The 19467-nt window shown below is 37.8% G+C and overlaps 2 non-coding genes across 2 annotated transcripts; both read left to right on the top strand.

Moving 5' to 3' along the window:
* Positions 1-13723: 13723 nt before the first annotated feature.
* Positions 13724-13796, top strand: TRNAF-GAA (transfer RNA phenylalanine (anticodon GAA)). Its single transcript has one exon. It is a non-coding gene; the product is annotated as a tRNA-Phe (tRNA).
* Positions 13797-16638: 2842 nt separating this feature from the next.
* Positions 16639-16711, top strand: TRNAF-GAA (transfer RNA phenylalanine (anticodon GAA)). Its single transcript has one exon. It is a non-coding gene; the product is annotated as a tRNA-Phe (tRNA).
* The last annotated feature ends 2756 nt before the right edge of the window (positions 16712-19467 follow it).

The raw sequence follows: 19467 nt of genomic DNA, 5'->3' as shown, positions 1-19467 counted from the left end.
CACATTCCACTTCCCCTTGAACACAGATGTCAGTAGTCAGATGACATTGCTTACCTACTCATGCCAAATATATCTGGGTAATATAGTGCTAGTCCATTCAGAGTTAAAAAAACAACTACCTAACCTGGATCCCAAAAATGCTATTTACCCATTGCACCAGTTAACTGCGGAATGATACAGGACTCCTTAAAACATATCTCTACCATAAGAGGTTAAAAATCCAGGTCCTGCATCTATTTTGTTAAATGGTTTAAATTAAAGTATGAAGACCACAGATATAAGCAGGCTGAAATAGCTCAGTTGGGAGAGCATTAGACTGAAGATCTTAAGGTCCCTGGTTCAATCCCGGGTTTCGGCACAGTTGAGAGGTTCCTTGCTTTTAACAAAAAAGGTATTGGAATCAGCTGTAGTACTTTTTTCTCTATCAACATTTTTATCAACTGATCTACAAAATGATTAATTCAACATATACTTTGCTTTCTGTCCTCCTTTTAAACTTTCTTCCACCTATCTTGCCTTCAGGTTTGACTATGAATGTTTCCCATTTCGTCCTTTTTTGTAAAGTAAACTCTTGTCTGCATCACATTCCACTTCCCCTTGAACACAGATGTCAGTAGTCAGATGACATTGCTTACCTACTCATGCCAAATATATCTGGGTAATATAGTGCTAGTCCATTCAGAGTTAAAAAAAACAACTACCTAACCTGGATCCCAAAAATGCTATTTACCCATTGCACCAGTTAACTGCGGAATAATACAGGACACCTTAAAACATATCTTTACCATATGAGGTTAAAAATCCAGGTCCTGCATCTATTTTGTTAAATGGTTAAAATTAAAGTATGAAGACCCCAGCTATCAGAAGGCCGAAATAGCTCAGTTGGGAGAGCGTTAGACAGAAGATCTAAAAGTCCCTGGTTCAATCCCGGGTTTCGGCACAGATGAGAGGTTTCTTGCTTCTAACAAAATAGGTCTTGGAATCAGCTGTAGTACTTTTTCTCTATTCATCAAATTTTTTCCAACTGATCTACAACACAATCAATTTAACATAGACTTTGCTTTATGTCCTCCTTCTAAACTTGCTTCCACCTCTCTTACCTTCAGGTTTGACAATGAATATTAACCATTTCATGCTTTTTTGTAAAGTAAACTCTTGTCTGCATTACCTTCCACTTCCCCTTGAACACAGATGCAGATGTCAGTAGTCAGATGACATTGCTTACCTACTCATGCCAAATACGTCTGGGTAATATAGTGATAGTCCATTCGGAGTTAAAAAAAAAAAATGACCTAACCTGGATCCCAAAAATATTATTTACCCATTGCACCAGTTAACTGCTGAATGATACAGGACTCCTTAAAACATATCTCTAACATATAAGGTCAAATATCCAGGTCATGCATCTATTTAGTTAAATGGTTCAAATCAAAGTATGAAGACTACAGCTAGCAGCAGGCCGAAATAGCTCAGCTGGGAGAGCGTTAGACTGAATATCTAAAGGTCCCTGGTTCAATCCCGGTTTTCGGCAATGTTGAGAGGTTTCTTGTTTCTCACAAAGTAAGTCTTGTAATCAGCTGTAGTACTTTTTCTCTATCAACATTTTTATCAACTGATCTACAAAATGATCAATTCAACATAGACGTTGCTTTCTGTCCTCCTTTTAAACTTTCTTCCACCTATCTTGCCTTCAGGTTTGACTATGAATGTTTCCCATTTCGTCCTTTTTTGTAAAGTAAACTCTTGTCTGCATCACATTCCACTTCCCCTTGAACACAGATGTCAGTAGTCAGATGACATTGCTTACCTACTCATGCCAAATATATCTGGGTAATATAGTGCTAGTCCATTCAGAGTTAAAAAAACAACTACCTAACCTGGATCCCAAAAATGCTATTTACCCATTGCACCAGTTAACTGCGGAATGATACAGGACTCCTTAAAACATATCTCTACCATAAGAGGTTAAAAATCCAGGTCCTGCATCTATTTTGTTAAATGGTTTAAATTAAAGTATGAAGACCACAGATATAAGCAGGCCGAAATAGCTCAGTTGGGAGAGCATTAGACTGAAGATCTTAAGGTCCCTGGTTCAATCCCGGGTTTCGGCACAGTTGAGAGGTTCCTTGCTTTTAACAAAAAAGGTATTGGAATCAGCTGTAGTACTTTTTTCTCTATCAACATTTTTATCAACTGATCTACAAAATGATTAATTCAACATATACTTTGCTTTCTGTCCTCCTTTTAAACTTTCTTCCACCTATCTTGCCTTCAGGTTTGACTATGAATGTTTCCCATTTCGTCCTTTTTTGTAAAGTAAACTCTTGTCTGCATCACATTCCACTTCCCCTTGAACACAGATGTCAGTAGTCAGATGACATTGCTTACCTACTCATGCCAAATATATCTGGGTAATATAGTGCTAGTCCATTCAGAGTTAAAAAAAACAACTACCTAACCTGGATCCCAAAAATGCTATTTACCCATTGCACCAGTTAACTGCGGAATAATACAGGACACCTTAAAACATATCTTTACCATATGAGGTTAAAAATCCAGGTCCTGCATCTATTTTGTTAAATGGTTAAAATTAAAGTATGAAGACCCCAGCTATCAGAAGGCCGAAATAGCTCAGTTGGGAGAGCGTTAGACAGAAGATCTAAAAGTCCCTGGTTCAATCCCGGGTTTCGGCACAGATGAGAGGTTTCTTGCTTCTAACAAAATAGGTCTTGGAATCAGCTGTAGTACTTTTTCTCTATTCATCAAATTTTTTCCAACTGATCTACAACACAATCAATTTAACATAGACTTTGCTTTATGTCCTCCTTCTAAACTTGCTTCCACCTCTCTTACCTTCAGGTTTGACAATGAATATTAACCATTTCATGCTTTTTTGTAAAGTAAACTCTTGTCTGCATTACCTTCCACTTCCCCTTGAACACAGATGCAGATGTCAGTAGTCAGATGACATTGCTTACCTACTCATGCCAAATACGTCTGGGTAATATAGTGATAGTCCATTCGGAGTTAAAAAAAAAAAATGACCTAACCTGGATCCCAAAAATATTATTTACCCATTGCACCAGTTAACTGCTGAATGATACAGGACTCCTTAAAACATATCTCTAACATATAAGGTCAAATATCCAGGTCATGCATCTATTTAGTTAAATGGTTCAAATCAAAGTATGAAGACTACAGCTAGCAGCAGGCCGAAATAGCTCAGCTGGGAGAGCGTTAGACTGAATATCTAAAGGTCCCTGGTTCAATCCCGGTTTTCGGCAATGTTGAGAGGTTTCTTGTTTCTCACAAAGTAAGTCTTGTAATCAGCTGTAGTACTTTTTCTCTATCAACATTTTTATCAACTGATCTACAAAATGATCAATTCAACATAGACGTTGCTTTCTGTCCTCCTTTTAAACTTTCTTCCACCTATCTTGCCTTCAGGTTTGACTATGAATGTTTCCCATTTCGTCCTTTTTTGTAAAGTAAACTCTTGTCTGCATCACATTCCACTTCCCCTTGAACACAGATGTCAGTAGTCAGATGACATTGCTTACCTACTCATGCCAAATATATCTGGGTAATATAGTGCTAGTCCATTCAGAGTTAAAAAAACAACTACCTAACCTGGATCCCAAAAATGCTATTTACCCATTGCACCAGTTAACTGCGGAATGATACAGGACTCCTTAAAACATATCTCTACCATAAGAGGTTAAAAATCCAGGTCCTGCATCTATTTTGTTAAATGGTTTAAATTAAAGTATGAAGACCACAGATATAAGCAGGCCGAAAGAGCTCAGTTGGGAGAGCATTAGACTGAAGATCTTAAGGTCCCTGGTTCAATCCCGGGTTTCGGCACAGTTGAGAGGTTCCTTGCTTTTAACAAAAAAGGTATTGGAATCAGCTGTAGTACTTTTTTCTCTATCAACATTTTTATCAACTGATCTACAAAATGATTAATTCAACATATACTTTGCTTTCTGTCCTCCTTTTAAACTTTCTTCCACCTATCTTGCCTTCAGGTTTGACTATGAATGTTTCCCATTTCGTCCTTTTTTGTAAAGTAAACTCTTGTCTGCATCACATTCCACTTCCCCTTGAACACAGATGTCAGTAGTCAGATGACATTGCTTACCTACTCATGCCAAATATATCTGGGTAATATAGTGCTAGTCCATTCAGAGTTAAAAAAAACAACTACCTAACCTGGATCCCAAAAATGCTATTTACCCATTGCACCAGTTAACTGCGGAATAATACAGGACACCTTAAAACATATCTTTACCATATGAGGTTAAAAATCCAGGTCCTGCATCTATTTTGTTAAATGGTTAAAATTAAAGTATGAAGACCCCAGCTATCAGAAGGCCGAAATAGCTCAGTTGGGAGAGCGTTAGACAGAAGATCTAAAAGTCCCTGGTTCAATCCCGGGTTTCGGCACAGATGAGAGGTTTCTTGCTTCTAACAAAATAGGTCTTGGAATCAGCTGTAGTACTTTTTCTCTATTCATCAAATTTTTTCCAACTGATCTACAACACAATCAATTTAACATAGACTTTGCTTTATGTCCTCCTTCTAAACTTGCTTCCACCTCTCTTACCTTCAGGTTTGACAATGAATATTAACCATTTCATGCTTTTTTGTAAAGTAAACTCTTGTCTGCATTACCTTCCACTTCCCCTTGAACACAGATGCAGATGTCAGTAGTCAGATGACATTGCTTACCTACTCATGCCAAATACGTCTGGGTAATATAGTGATAGTCCATTCGGAGTTAAAAAAAAAAAATGACCTAACCTGGATCCCAAAAATATTATTTACCCATTGCACCAGTTAACTGCTGAATGATACAGGACTCCTTAAAACATATCTCTAACATATAAGGTCAAATATCCAGGTCATGCATCTATTTAGTTAAATGGTTCAAATCAAAGTATGAAGACTACAGCTAGCAGCAGGCCGAAATAGCTCAGCTGGGAGAGCGTTAGACTGAATATCTAAAGGTCCCTGGTTCAATCCCGGTTTTCGGCAATGTTGAGAGGTTTCTTGTTTCTCACAAAGTAAGTCTTGTAATCAGCTGTAGTACTTTTTCTCTATCAACATTTTTATCAACTGATCTACAAAATGATCAATTCAACATAGACGTTGCTTTCTGTCCTCCTTTTAAACTTTCTTCCACCTATCTTGCCTTCAGGTTTGACTATGAATGTTTCCCATTTCGTCCTTTTTTGTAAAGTAAACTCTTGTCTGCATCACATTCCACTTCCCCTTGAACACAGATGTCAGTAGTCAGATGACATTGCTTACCTACTCATGCCAAATATATCTGGGTAATATAGTGCTAGTCCATTCAGAGTTAAAAAAACAACTACCTAACCTGGATCCCAAAAATGCTATTTACCCATTGCACCAGTTAACTGCGGAATGATACAGGACTCCTTAAAACATATCTCTACCATAAGAGGTTAAAAATCCAGGTCCTGCATCTATTTTGTTAAATGGTTTAAATTAAAGTATGAAGACCACAGATATAAGCAGGCCGAAATAGCTCAGTTGGGAGAGCATTAGACTGAAGATCTTAAGGTCCCTGGTTCAATCCCGGGTTTCGGCACAGTTGAGAGGTTCCTTGCTTTTAACAAAAAAGGTATTGGAATCAGCTGTAGTACTTTTTTCTCTATCAACATTTTTATCAACTGATCTACAAAATGATTAATTCAACATATACTTTGCTTTCTGTCCTCCTTTTAAACTTTCTTCCACCTATCTTGCCTTCAGGTTTGACTATGAATGTTTCCCATTTCGTCCTTTTTTGTAAAGTAAACTCTTGTCTGCATCACATTCCACTTCCCCTTGAACACAGATGTCAGTAGTCAGATGACATTGCTTACCTACTCATGCCAAATATATCTGGGTAATATAGTGCTAGTCCATTCAGAGTTAAAAAAAACAACTACCTAACCTGGATCCCAAAAATGCTATTTACCCATTGCACCAGTTAACTGCGGAATAATACAGGACACCTTAAAACATATCTTTACCATATGAGGTTAAAAATCCAGGTCCTGCATCTATTTTGTTAAATGGTTAAAATTAAAGTATGAAGACCCCAGCTATCAGAAGGCCGAAATAGCTCAGTTGGGAGAGCGTTAGACAGAAGATCTAAAAGTCCCTGGTTCAATCCCGGGTTTCGGCACAGATGAGAGGTTTCTTGCTTCTAACAAAATAGGTCTTGGAATCAGCTGTAGTACTTTTTCTCTATTCATCAAATTTTTGCCAACTGATCTACAACACAATCAATTTAACATAGACTTTGCTTTATGTCCTCCTTCTAAACTTGCTTCCACCTCTCTTACCTTCAGGTTTGACAATGAATATTAACCATTTCATGCTTTTTTGTAAAGTAAACTCTTGTCTGCATTACCTTCCACTTCCCCTTGAACACAGATGCAGATGTCAGTAGTCAGATGACATTGCTTACCTACTCATGCCAAATACGTCTGGGTAATATAGTGATAGTCCATTCGGAGTTAAAAAAAAAAAATGACCTAACCTGGATCCCAAAAATATTATTTACCCATTGCACCAGTTAACTGCTGAATGATACAGGACTCCTTAAAACATATCTCTAACATATAAGGTCAAATATCCAGGTCATGCATCTATTTAGTTAAATGGTTCAAATCAAAGTATGAAGACTACAGCTAGCAGCAGGCCGAAATAGCTCAGCTGGGAGAGCGTTAGACTGAATATCTAAAGGTCCCTGGTTCAATCCCGGTTTTCGGCAATGTTGAGAGGTTTCTTGTTTCTCACAAAGTAAGTCTTGTAATCAGCTGTAGTACTTTTTCTCTATCAACATTTTTATCAACTGATCTACAAAATGATCAATTCAACATAGACGTTGCTTTCTGTCCTCCTTTTAAACTTTCTTCCACCTATCTTGCCTTCAGGTTTGACTATGAATGTTTCCCATTTCGTCCTTTTTTGTAAAGTAAACTCTTGTCTGCATCACATTCCACTTCCCCTTGAACACAGATGTCAGTAGTCAGATGACATTGCTTACCTACTCATGCCAAATATATCTGGGTAATATAGTGCTAGTCCATTCAGAGTTAAAAAAACAACTACCTAACCTGGATCCCAAAAATGCTATTTACCCATTGCACCAGTTAACTGCGGAATGATACTGGACTCCTTAAAACATATCTCTACCATAAGAGGTTAAAAATCCAGGTCCTGCATCTATTTTGTTAAATGGTTTAAATTAAAGTATGAAGACCACAGATATAAGCAGGCCGAAATAGCTCAGTTGGGAGAGCATTAGACTGAAGATCTTAAGGTCCCTGGTTCAATCCCGGGTTTCGGCACAGTTGAGAGGTTCCTTGCTTTTAACAAAAAAGGTATTGGAATCAGCTGTAGTACTTTTTTCTCTATCAACATTTTTATCAACTGATCTACAAAATGATTAATTCAACATATACTTTGCTTTCTGTCCTCCTTTTAAACTTTCTTCCACCTATCTTGCCTTCAGGTTTGACTATGAATGTTTCCCATTTCGTCCTTTTTTGTAAAGTAAACTCTTGTCTGCATCACATTCCACTTCCCCTTGAACACAGATGTCAGTAGTCAGATGACATTGCTTACCTACTCATGCCAAATATATCTGGGTAATATAGTGCTAGTCCATTCAGAGTTAAAAAAACAACTACCTAACCTGGATCCCAAAAATGCTATTTACCCATTGCACCAGTTAACTGCGGAATAATACAGGACACCTTAAAACATATCTTTACCATATGAGGTTAAAAATCCAGGTCCTGCATCTATTTTGTTAAATGGTTAAAATTAAAGTATGAAGACCCCAGCTATCAGAAGGCCGAAATAGCTCAGTTGGGAGAGCGTTAGACAGAAGATCTAAAAGTCGCTGGTTCAATCCCGGGTTTCGGCACAGATGAGAGGTTTCTTGCTTCTAACAAAATAGGTCTTGGAATCAGCTGTAGTACTTTTTCTCTATTCATCAAATTTTTTCCAACTGATCTACAACACAATCAATTTAACATAGACTTTGCTTTATGTCCTCCTTCTAAACTTGCTTCCACCTCTCTTACCTTCAGGTTTGACAATGAATATTAACCATTTCATGCTTTTTTGTAAAGTAAACTCTTGTCTGCATTACCTTCCACTTCCCCTTGAACACAGATGCAGATGTCAGTAGTCAGATGACATTGCTTACCTACTCATGCCAAATACGTCTGGGTAATATAGTGATAGTCCATTCGGAGTTAAAAAAAGAAAATGACCTAACCTGGATCCCAAAAATATTATTTACCCATTGCACCAGTTAACTGCTGAATGATACAGGACTCCTTAAAACATATCTCTAACATATAAGGTCAAATATCCAGGTCATGCATCTATTTAGTTAAATGGTTCAAATCAAAGTATGAAGACTACAGCTAGCAGCAGGCCGAAATAGCTCAGCTGGGAGAGCGTTAGACTGAATATCTAAAGGTCCCTGGTTCAATCCCGGTTTTCGGCAATGTTGAGAGGTTTCTTGTTTCTCACAAAGTAAGTCTTGTAATCAGCTGTAGTACTTTTTCTCTATCAACATTTTTATCAACTGATCTACAAAATGATCAATTCAACATAGAAGTTGCTTTCTGTCCTCCTTTTAAACTTTCTTCCACCTATCTTGCCTTCAGGTTTGACTATGAATGTTTCCCATTTCGTCCTTTTTTGTAAAGTAAACTCTTGTCTGCATCACATTCCACTTCCCCTTGAACACAGATGTCAGTAGTCAGATGCCATTGCTTACCTACTCATGCCAAATATATCTGGGTAATATAGTGCTAGTCCATTCAGAGTTAAAAAAACAACTACCTAACCTGGATCCCAAAAATGCTATTTATCCATGGCACCAGTTAACTGCGGAATGATACAGGACTCCTTAAAACATATCTCTACCATATGAGGTTAAAAATCCAGGTCCTGCATCTATTTTGTGAAATGGTTCAAATTAAAGTATGAAGACCCCAGCTATCAGAAGGCCGAAATAGCTCAGTTGGGAGAGCGTTAGACTGAAGATCCAAAGGTCCCTGGTTCAATCCTGGGTTGCGGCACAGTTGAGAGGTTCCTTGCTTCTAACAAAATAGGTCTTGGAATCAGCTGTAGTACTTTTTCTCTATTCATCAAAGTTGTCCAACTGATCTACAACACAATCAATTTAACATAGACTTTGCTTTATGTCCTCCTTCTAAACTTGCTTCCACCTCTCTTACCTTCAGGTTTGACAATGAATATTTCCCATTTCATGCTTTTTTGTAAAGTAAACTCTTGTCTGCATTACCTTCCACTTCCCCTTGAACACAGATGTCGGTAGTCAGATGACATTGCTTACCTACTCATGCCAAATACGTCTGGGTAATATAGTGCTAGTCCATTCGGAGTTAAAAAAACAAAAGAAATGACCTAACCTGGATCCCAAAAATATTATTTACCCATTGCACCAGTTAATTGCGGAATGATACAGGACTCCTTAAAACATATCTCTACCATATGAGGTTAAAAATCCAGGTCCTGCATCTATTTCGTTAAATGGTTTAAATTAAAGTATGAAGACCACAGCTATAAGCAGGCAGAAATAGCTCAGTTGGGAGAGCGTTAGACTGAAGATCTAAAGGTCCCTGGTTCAATCCCGGGTTTTGGCACAGTTGAGAGGTTCCTTGCTTCTAACAAAATAGGTCTTGGAATCAGCTGTAGTACTTTTTTCTCTATCAACATTTATATCAACTGATCTACAAAATGATCAATTCAACATAGACTTTGCTTTCTGTCCTCCTTTTAAACTTTCTTCCACCTATCTTGTCTTCAGGTTTGACTATGAATGTTTCCCATTTCGTCCTTTTTTGTAAAGTAAACTCTTGTCTGCATCACATTCCACTTCCCCTTGAACACAGATGTCAGTAGTCAGATGACATTGCTTACCTACTCATGCCAAATATATCTGGGTAATATAGTGCTAGTCCATTCAGAGTTAAAAAAACAACTACCTAACCTGGATCCCAAAAATGCTATTTACCCATTGCACCAGTTAACTGCGGAATGATACAGGACTCCTTAAAACATATCTCTACCATAAGAGGTTAAAAATCCAGGTCCTGCATCTATTTTGTTAAATGGTTTAAATTAAAGTATGAAGACCACAGATATAAGCAGGCCGAAATAGCTCAGTTGGGAGAGCATTAGACTGAAGATCTTAAGGTCCCTGGTTCAATCCCGGGTTTCGGCACAGTTGAGAGGTTCCTTGCTTTTAACAAAAAAGGTATTGGAATCAGCTGTAGTACTTTTTTCTCTATCAACATTTTTATCAACTGATCTACAAAATTATTAATTCAACATATACTTTGCTTTCTGTCCTCCTTTTAAACTTTCTTCCACCTATCTTGCCTTCAGGTTTGACTATGAATGTTTCCCATTTCGTCCTTTTTTGTAAAGTAAACTCTTGTCTGCATCACATTCCACTTCCCATTGAACACAGATGTCAGTAGTCAGATGACATTGCTTACCTACTCATGCCAAATATATCTGGGTAATATAGTGCTAGTCCATTCAGAGTTAAAAAAAACAACTACCTAACCTGGATCCCAAAAATGCTATTTACCCATTGCACCAGTTAACTGCGGAATGATACAGGACTCCTTAAAACATATCTCTACCATATGAGGTTTAAAATCCAGGTCCTGCATCTATTTTGTTAAATGGTTCAAATTAAAGTATGAAGACCCCAGCTATCAGAAGGCCGAAATAGCTCAGTTGGGAGAGTGTTAGACAGAAGATCTAAAAGTCCCTGGTTCAATCCCGGGTTTCTGCACAGATGAGAGGTTTCTTGCTTCTAACAAAATAGGTCTTGGTATCAGCTGTAGTACTTTTTCTCTATTCATCAAATTTTTTCCAACTGATCTACAACACAATCAATGTAACATAGACTTTGCTTCATGTCCTCCTTCTAAACTTGCTTCCACCTCTCTTACCTTCAGGTTTGACAATGAATATTAACCATTTCATGCTTTTTTGTAAAGTAAACTCTTGTCTGCATTACCTTCCACTTCCCCTTGAACACAGATGCAGATGTCAGTAGTCAGATGACATTGCTTACCTACTCATGCCAAATACGTCTGGGTAATATAGTGCTAGTCCATTCGGAGTTAAAAAAAGAAAATGACCTAACCTGGATCCCAAAAATATTATTTACCCATTGCACCAGTTAACTGCTGAATGATACAGGACTCCTTAAAACATATCTCTAACATATAAGGTCAAATATCCAGGTCATGCATCTATTTAGTTAAATGGTTCAAATCAAAGTATGAAGACTACAGCTAGCAGCAGGCCGAAATAGCTCAGTTGGGAGAGCGTTAGACTGAATATCTAAAGGTCCCTGGTTCAATCCTGGTTTTCGGCAATGTTGAGAGGTTTCTTGTTTCTCACAAAGTAAGTCTTGTAATCAGCTGTAGTACTTTTTCTCTATCAACATTTTTATCAACTGATCTACAAAATGATCAATTCAACATAGACGTTGCTTTCTGTCCTCCTTTTAAACTTTCTTCCACCTATCTTGCCTTCAGGTTTGACTATGAATGTTTCCCATTTCGTCCTTTTTTGTAAAGTAAACTCTTGTCTGCATCACATTCCACTTCCCCTTGAACACAGATGTCAGTAGTCAGATGCCATTGCTTACCTACTCATGCCAAATATATCTGGGTAATATAGTGCTAGTCCATTCAGAGTTAAAAAAACAACTACCTAACCTGGATCCCAAAAATGCTATTTATCCATGGCACCAGTTAACTGCGGAATGATACAGGACTCCTTAAAACATATCTCTACCATATGAGGTTAAAAATCCAGGTCCTGCATCTATTTTGTGAAATGGTTCAAATTAAAGTATGAAGACCCCAGCTATCAGAAGGCCGAAATAGCTCAGTTGGGAGAGCGTTAGACTGAAGATCCAAAGGTCCCTGGTTCAATCCTGGGTTGCGGCACAGTTGAGAGGTTCCTTGCTTCTAACAAAATAGGTCTTGGAATCAGCTGTAGTACTTTTTCTCTATTCATCAAAGTTGTCCAACTGATCTACAACACAATCAATTTAACATAGACTTTGCTTTATGTCCTCCTTCTAAACTTGCTTCCACCTCTCTTACCTTCAGGTTTGACAATGAATATTTCCCATTTCATGCTTTTTTGTAAAGTAAACTCTTGTCTGCATTACCTTCCACTTCCCCTTGAACACAGATGTCGGTAGTCAGATGACATTGCTTACCTACTCATGCCAAATACGTCTGGGTAATATAGTGCTAGTCCATTCGGAGTTAAAAAAACAAAAGAAATGACCTAACCTGGATCCCAAAAATATTATTTACCCATTGCACCAGTTAATTGCGGAATGATACAGGACTCCTTAAAACATATCTCTACCATATGAGGTTAAAAATCCAGGTCCTGCATCTATTTCGTTAAATGGTTTAAATTAAAGTATGAAGACCACAGCTATAAGCAGGCAGAAATAGCTCAGTTGGGAGAGCGTTAGACTGAAGATCTAAAGGTCCCTGGTTCAATCCTGGGTTTTGGCACAGTTGAGAGGTTCCTTGCTTCTAACAAAATAGGTCTTGGAATCAGCTGTAGTACTTTTTTCTCTATCAACATTTATATCAACTGATCTACAAAATGATCAATTCAACATAGACTTTGCTTTCTGTCCTCCTTTTAAACTTTCTTCCACCTATCTTGTCTTCAGGTTTGACTATGAATGTTTCCCATTTCGTCCTTTTTTGTAAAGTAAACTCTTGTCTGCATCACATTCCACTTCCCCTTGAACACAGATGTCAGTAGTCAGATGACATTGCTTACCTACTCATGCCAAATATATCTGGGTAATATAGTGCTAGTCCATTCAGAGTTAAAAAAACAACTACCTAACCTGGATCCCAAAAATGCTATTTACCCATTGCACCAGTTAACTGGGGAATGATACAGGACTCCTTAAAACATATCTCTACCATATGAGGTTAAAAATCCAGGTCCTGCATCTATTTTGTTAAATGGTTCAAATTAAAGTATGAAGACCCCAGCTTTCAGAAGGCTGAAATAGCTCAGTTGGGAGAGCGTTAGACTGAAGATCTAGAGGTCCCTGGTTCAATCCCAGGTTTCGGCACAGTTGAGAGGTTCCTTGCTTCTAACAAAATAGGTCTTGTAATCAGCTGTAGTACTTTTTCTCTATTCATCAAATTTTTTCCAACTGATCTACAACACAATCAATTTAACATAGACTTTGCTTTATGTCCTCCTTCAAAACTTGCTTCCACCTCTCTTACCTTCAGGTTTGACAATTAATATTTCCCATTTGGTCCTTTTTTGTAAAGTAAACTCTTGTCTGCATCACATTCCACTTCCCCTTGAACACAGATGTCAGTAGTCAGATGACATTGCTTACCTACTCATGCCAAATATATCTGGGTAATATAGTGCTAGTCCATTCAGAGTTAAAAAAACAACTACCTAACCTGAATCCCAAAAATGCTATTTACCCATTGCACCAGTTAACTGGGGAATGATACAGGACTCCTTAAAACATATCTCTACCATATGAGGTTAAAAATCCAGGTCCTGCATCTATTTTGTTAAATGGTTCAAATTAAAGTATGAAGACCCCAGCTATCAGAAGGCCGAAATAGCTCAGTTGGGAGAGCGTTAGACTGAAGATCTAAAGGTCCCTGGTTCAATCCCAGGTTTCGGCACAGTTGAGAGGTTCCTTGCTTCTAACAAAATAGGTCATGGAATCAGCTGTAGTACTTTTTTCTCTATCAACATTTTTATCAACTGATCTACAAAATGATCAATTCAACATAGACTTTGCTTTCTGTCCTCCTTTTAAACTTTCTTCCACCTATCTTGTCTTCAGTTTTGACTATGAATGTTTCCCATTTCGTCCTTTTTTGTAAAGTAAACTCTTGTCTGCATCACATTCCACTTCCCCTTGAACACAGATGTCAGTAGTCAGATGACATTGCTTACCTACTCATGCCAAATATATCTGGGTAATAAAGTGCTAGTCCATTCAGAGTTTAAAAAAACAACTACCTAACCTGGATCCCAAAAATGCTATTTACCCATTGCACCAGTTAACTGGGGAATGATACAGGACTCCTTAAAACATATCTCTACCATATGAGGTTAAAAATCCAGGTCCTGAATCTATTTTGTTAAATGGTTCAAATTAAAGTATGAAGACCCCAGCTATAAGAAGGCTGAAATAGCTCAGTTGGGAGAGCGTTAGACTGAAGATCTAAAGGTCCCTGGTTCAATCCCAGGTTTCGGCACAGTTGAGAGGTTCCTTGCTTCTAACAAAATAGGTCTTGGAATCAGCTGTAGTACTTTTTCTCTATTCATCAAATTTTTTCCAACTGATCTACAACACAATCAATTTAACATAGACTTTGCTTTATGTCCTCCTTCTAAACTTACTTCCACCTCTCTTACCTTCAGGTTTGACAATGAATATTTCCCATTTCATGCTTTTTTGTAAAGTAAACTCTTGTCTGCATTACCTTCCACTTCCCCTTGAACACAGATGTCAGTAGTCAGATGACATTGCTTACCTACTCATGCCAAATACGTCTGGGTAATATAGTGCTAGTCCATTCGGAGTTAAAAAAAACCATAAATGACCTAACCTGGATCCCAAAAATATTATTTACCCCTTGCACCACTTAATTGCGGAATGATACAGGACTCCCTAAAACATATCTCTACCATATGAGGTTAAAAATCCAGGTCCTGCATCTATTTCGTTAAATGGTTTAAATTAAAGTATGAAGACCACAGCTATAAGCAGGCCGAAATAGCTCAGTTGGGAGAGCGTTAGACTGAAGATCTAAAGGTCCCTGGTTCAATCCAGGGTTTCGGCACAGTAGAGAAGTTCCTTGCTTCTAACAAAATTGGTCTTGGACTCAGCTGTAGTACTTTTTTCTCTATCAACATTTTTATCAACTGATCTACAAAATGATCAATTCAACATAGACTTTGCTTTCTGTCCTCCTTTTAAACTTTCTTCCACCTATCTTGCCTTCAGGTTTGACTATGAATGTTTCCAATTTAGTCCTTTTTTGTAAAGTAAACTCTTGTCTGCATCACATTCCACTTCCCCTTGAACACAGATGTCAGTAGTCAGATGACATTGCTTACCTACTGATGCCAAATATATCTGGGTAATATAGTGCTAGTCCATTCAGAGTTAAAAAAACAACTACCTAACCTGGATCCCAAATATGCTATTTACCCATTGCACCAGTTAAGTGGGGAATGATACAGGACTCCTTAAAACATATCTCTACCATATGATGTTAAAAATCCAGGTCCTGCATCTATTTTGTTAAATGGTTCAAATTAAAGTATGAAGACCCCATCTATCAGAAGGCCGAAATAGCTCAGTTGGGAGAGCGTTAGACTGAAGATATAAAGGTCCCTGGTTCAATCCCAGGTTTCGGCACAGTTGAGAGGTTCCTTGCTTCTAACAAAGTAGGTCTTTGAATCAGCTGTAGTACTTTTTCTCTATTCATCAAATTTTTTCCAACTGATCTACAACACAATCAATTTAACATAGACTTTGCTTTATGTCCTCCTTCTAAACTTGCTTCCACCTCTCTTATCTTCAGGTTTGACAATGAATATTTCCCATTTCATGATTTTTTGTAAAGTAAACTCTTGTCTGCATTACCTTCCACTTCCCCTTGAACACAGATGTCAGTAGTCAGATGACATTGCTTACCTACTCATGCCAAATATATCTGGGTAATATAGTGCTAGTCCATTCAGAGTTAAAAAAACAACTACCTAACCTGGATCCCAAAAATGCTATTTACCCATTGCACCAGTTAATTGCGGAATGATACAGGACTCCTTAAAACATATCTTTACCATATGAGGTTAAAAATCCAGGTCCTGCATCTATTTTGTTAAATGGTTTAAATTAAAGTATGAAGTCCACAAATATAAGCAGGCCGAAATAGCTCAGTTGGGAGAGCGTTAGACTGAAGATATAAAGGTCCCTGATTCAATCCCGGGTTTCGGCACAGTTGAGAGGTTCCTTGCTTCTAACAAAATAGGTGTTTGAATCAGCTGTAGTACTTTTTTCTCTATCAACATTTTTATCAACTGATCTACAAAATGATCAATTCAACATAGACTTTGCTTTCTGTCCTCCTTTTAAACTTTCTTCCACCTATCTTGCCTTCAGGTTTGACTATGAATGTTTCCCATTTCGTCCCTTTTTGTAAAGTAAACTCTTGTCTGCATCACATTCCACTTCCCCTTGAACACAGATGTCAGTAGTCAGATGACATTGCTTACCTACTCATGCCAAATATATCTGGGTAATATAGTGCTAGTCCATTCCGAGTTAAAAAAACAACTACCTAACCTGGATCCCAAAAATGCTATTTATCCATTGCACCACTTAACTGCGGAATGATACAGGACTCCTTAAAACATATCTCTACCATATGAGGTTAAAAATCCAGGGCCTGCATCTATTTTGTTAAATGGTTCAAATTAAAGTATGAAGACCCCAGCTATCAGAAGGCCGAAATAGCTCAGTTGGGAGAGCGTTAGACTGAAGATCTAAAGGTCCCTGGTTCAATCCCGGGTTTCGGCACAGTTGAGAGGTTCCTTGCTTCTAACAAAATAGGTCTTGGAATCAGCTGTAGTACTTTTTCTCTATTCATCGAATTTTTTCCAACTGATCTACAACACAATCAATTTAACATAGACTTTGCTTTATGTCCTCCTTCTAAACTTGCTTCCACCTCTCTTATCTTCAGGTTTGACAATGAATATTTCCCATTTCATGATTTTTTGTAAAGTAAACTCTTGTCTGCATTACCTTCCACTTCCCCTTGAACACAGATGTCAGTAGTCAGATGACATTGCTTACCTACTCATGCCAAATATATCTGGGTAATATAGTGCTAGTCCATTCAGAGTTAAAAAAACAACTACCTAACCTGGATCCCAAAAATGCTATTTACCCATTGCACCAGTTAACTGCGGAATGATACAGGACTCCTTAAAACATATCTCTACCATAAGAGGTTAAAAATCCAGGTCCTGCATCTATTTTGTTAAATGGTTTAAATTAAAGTATGAAGACCACAGATATAAGCAGGCCGAAATAGCTCAGTTGGGAGAGCATTAGACTGAAGATCTTAAGGTCCCTGGTTCAATCCCGGGTTTCGGCACAGTTGAGAGGTTCCTTGCTTTTAACAAAAAAGGTATTGGAATCAGCTGTAGTACTTTTTTCTCTATCAACATTTTTATCAACTGATCTACAAAATTATTAATTCAACATATACTTTGCTTTCTGTCCTCCTTTTAAACTTTCTTCCACCTATCTTGCCTTCAGGTTTGACTATGAATGTTTCCCATTTCGTCCTTTTTTGTAAAGTAAACTCTTGTCTGCATCACATTCCACTTCCCATTGAACACAGATGTCAGTAGTCAGATGACATTGCTTACCTACTCATGCCAAATATATCTGGGTAATATAGTGCTAGTCCATTCAGAGTTAAAAAAAACAACTACCTAACCTGGATCCCAAAAATGCTATTTACCCATTGCACCAGTTAACTGCGGAATGATACAGGACTCCTTAAAACATATCTCTACCATATGAGGTTTAAAATCCAGGTCCTGCATCTATTTTGTTAAATGGTTCAAATTAAAGTATGAAGACCCCAGCTATCAGAAGGCCGAAATAGCTCAGTTGGGAGAGTGTTAGACAGAAGATCTAAAAGTCCCTGGTTCAATCCCGGGTTTCTGCACAGATGAGAGGTTTCTTGCTTCTAACAAAATAGGTCTTGGTATCAGCTGTAGTACTTTTTCTCTATTCATCAAATTTTTTCCAACTGATCTACAACACAATCAATGTAACATAGACTTTGCTTCATGTCCTCCTTCTAAACTTGCTTCCACCTCTCTTACCTTCAGGTTTGACAATGAATATTAACCATTTCATGCTTTTTTGTAAAGTAAACTCTTGTCTGCATTACCTTCCACTTCCCCTTGAACACAGATGCAGATGTCAGTAGTCAGATGACATTGCTTACCTACTCATGCCAAATACGTCTGGGTAATATAGTGCTAGTCCATTCGGAGTTAAAAAAAGAAAATGACCTAACCTGGATCCCAAAAATATTATTTACCCATTGCACCAGTTAACTGCTGAATGATACAGGACTCCTTAAAACATATCTCTAACATATAAGGTCAAATATCCAGGTCATGCATCTATTTAGTTAAATGGTTCAAATCAAAGTATGAAGACTACAGCTAGCAGCAGGCCGAAATAGCTCAGTTGGGAGAGCGTTAGACTGAATATCTAAAGGTCCCTGGTTCAATCCTGGTTTTCGGCAATGTTGAGAGGTTTCTTGTTTCTCACAAAGTAAGTCTTGTAATCAGCTGTAGTACTTTTTCTCTATCAACATTTTTATCAACTGATCTACAAAATGATCAATTCAACATAGACGTTGCTTTCTGTCCTCCTTTTAAACTTTCTTCCACCTATCTTGCCTTCAGGTTTGACTATGAATGTTTCCCATTTCGTCCTTTTTTGTAAAGTAAACTCTTGTCTGCATCACATTCCACTTCCCCTTGAACACAGATGTCAGTAGTCAGATGCCATTGCTTACCTACTCATGCCAAATATATCTGGGTAATATAGTGCTAGTCCATTCAGAGTTAAAAAAACAACTACCTAACCTGGATCCCAAAAATGCTATTTATCCATGGCACCAGTTAACTGCGGAATGATACAGGACTCCTTAAAACATATCTCTACCATATGAGGTTAAAAATCCAGGTCCTGCATCTATTTTGTGAAATGGTTCAAATTAAAGTATGAAGACCCCAGTTATCAGAAGGCCGAAATAGCTCCTTGGGAGAGCGTTAGACTGAAGATCTAAAGGTCCCTGGTTCAATTCCGGGTTTCGGCACAGTTGAGAGTTTCCTTGCTTCTAACAGAATAGGTCTTGGAATCAGCTGTAGTACTTTTTCTCTATTCATCAAATATTTTCCAACTGATCTACAACACAATCAATTTAACATAGACTTTGCTTTATGTCCTCCTTCTAAACTTGCTTCCACCTCTCTTACCTTCAGGTTTGACAATGAATATTAACCATTTCATGCTTTTTTGTAAAGTAAACTCTTGTCTGCATTACCTTCCACTTCCCCTTGAACACAGATGCAGATGTCAGTAGTCAGATGACATTGCTTACCTACTCATGCCAAATACGTCTGGGTAATATAGTGATAGTCCATTCGGAGTTAAAAAAAAAAATGACCTAACCTGGATCCCAAAAATATTATTTACCCATTGCACCAGTTAACTGCTGAATGATACAGGACTCCTTA

The sequence above is a fragment of the Lissotriton vulgaris genome, chromosome 8 (assembly GCF_964263255.1).
Source record: "Lissotriton vulgaris chromosome 8, aLisVul1.2, whole genome shotgun sequence".
In the NCBI taxonomy this organism is placed as follows: domain Eukaryota; kingdom Metazoa; phylum Chordata; class Amphibia; order Caudata; family Salamandridae; genus Lissotriton; species Lissotriton vulgaris.
Note: the sequence above shows the minus strand (reverse complement) of the source record. Positions and strands in the feature narration are given on the sequence as shown.